The 1,902-nt window shown below is 41.5% G+C and overlaps 1 protein-coding gene across 2 annotated transcripts in view; it reads left to right on the top strand.

Moving 5' to 3' along the window:
• npr3 (natriuretic peptide receptor 3) overlaps positions 1–16 on the top strand; it is a 67,040-nt gene extending 67,024 nt beyond the window's left edge. For both annotated transcript variants that reach the window (XM_086206976.1, XM_086206977.1), the window contains exon 8: positions 1–16. This exon is cut by the window's left edge and continues 1,595 nt beyond it. The gene's annotated coding sequence lies outside the window, so the exon portion shown is untranslated.
• The last annotated feature ends 1,886 nt before the right edge of the window (positions 17–1,902 follow it).

Raw genomic sequence — 1,902 nt, 5'->3', positions numbered from 1 at the left:
TCAGGAATACCACAATTGTACTATAAATCAATAAATACTTAAAAAGTTCAGAAATCTGCTCCTGTTTCCTTTATAGTTGGTTATAATCCACTTTTATGTTGAATGTTAATATACGTACCCCTCATTCATGCTCAAGTTTAAAGGGACCCTGAACAAGCAAGTGCTAGTCTGTCTTGAATCTTAATTCCACCTTGTTCAGCTCAAAAATCTGCATATGAATTTCCCCTGGTTTATGCAAACTGAAAATATTTTATTTTACTCAGTTTGAGAAATAAGTCCCAAATCACTGTTCTTGTGTGCTCCATTATGACAACCATGGTTATAGCGTATACATTTTTTTTTTAAATAACTCAAAATGTATCAAGGCTGGGCGGTTAGCACTGTCGCCTCACAGCAAGAAGGTTCCGGGTTCAAGTCCTGGCCCTGGCTCTTTCTGTGTGGAGTTTGCATGTTGTCCCTGTGCCTGTGTGGGTCCTCTCCGGGTACTCTGGTTTCCTCCCACAGTCCAAAGACATTCCAATGGGGACTAGGCTGATTGGATACTCTAAATTGACTGTGAGTCTGAATGGTTGTCTGTCTATGTTGGCCCTGTGATTGACTGGCGACCTATCCAGGGTGTACCCCGCCTCACACCCGAAAGCCGCTGGGATAGGCTCCAGCCCCCCCTCAACCCTTAACAGGATAATTGGAAGCAAATGTATGGATGGATGGACATTGGGAACAAGGCTGTGACTGACACAGCCTAAAAAAACTGACAAAGTTGCAGTGTTTTGTAGGTTTGATCTTTAGGTATCTGATAAAACAACAGTCTGTTAATGTTAAACTGCCAAAGTGCATGTTAAGCACAACTGTATTTCTACTCTAGTTCTACAGCAAAGACAATTTTTAAAAGTTTGTATGTTGACTTTGAGATCGCTTTTTAATGTCCTACTAGTAGCATTCATTACAGCTGAACTAAGTGACAGTAAGCTGTTCAGTGTGAGTCTGGAACTCCATCATGCCATAGAGAGGAGAAAGGGTATCTATCTGTTTGTTTGGCCATGACAGTCTGGCTGCAGACCTCAGTGGGGTTCCTTCCAGTGCAGGCTTCACTCTCAGGACACCTCCACTGTTAGAACAATGAATGCACTTTGAAAATACAAAAAAATATGTCTGTAAAAATGATGGACGGTAAGTATTGAGAACTGTAGAACAAATGCAGCCATGGAATCAATTCTGCCTCTTTGAAATTCCCTACATATATATATATATTTTTTTTTTGTAGGGAGATAAAAGTTTTATTCAAAGTTAATATAGAATTATTTAAATATAATTACCTTAACATATTTTTTACAATGGAACTTAACCTTTTTTTTTTTTTTTTTAAACCTGTCCTGTTCAGCAGCTGGGGCAAGCAGTACAGATGTTCCTGGTGCCTTGTTGTACTAAAGCAGTTTTACTCTGCAAATGAGGAATCTGATAAACTTCTCCTATCGCCGTCTGTGTTTAACTTTATTTGGAATGGTATCAGTTCATTGATAAAGCAACTGGACTGAGGTCAGGAGTGGATAGGAAGAGAGAACAGGGACAGGATAGGGAAGACAGGAGGGGGGGACACAAAAACAACAATAACAACATGATCGAAGCGAAGTAAAATCTGGTCAACTGGACGTAAGTTTATCTTGAAGACGTTTCACCTCTCATCCGAGAGGCTTCTTCAGTTCTAGTGAAGAGTGTGGAAACTCCAGCTTATAAACCTATGTGGGAGTGGTCAGTGCTATTGTGGTGGAAACGACCCTCCCGAGACTCACCTGGCCTCTCCAAACGACAGTCGTTGTGCGGTGTCAGGGAGTTTCAGGGGTGGTCGTTAGGGGGTTTCACCGACCACTCAGATGCTAATGGGCTGTGCTGGCATCAGCCGTT

The sequence above is a fragment of the Aulostomus chinensis genome, chromosome 6, assembly GCF_037954235.1.
Source record: "Aulostomus chinensis isolate RoL2024-O1b breed Wild chromosome 6, RoL_Achi_v1.0, whole genome shotgun sequence".
NCBI classification, from domain to species: domain Eukaryota; kingdom Metazoa; phylum Chordata; class Actinopteri; order Syngnathiformes; family Aulostomidae; genus Aulostomus; species Aulostomus chinensis.
This window is presented reverse-complemented; position numbering and strand designations above follow the sequence as displayed.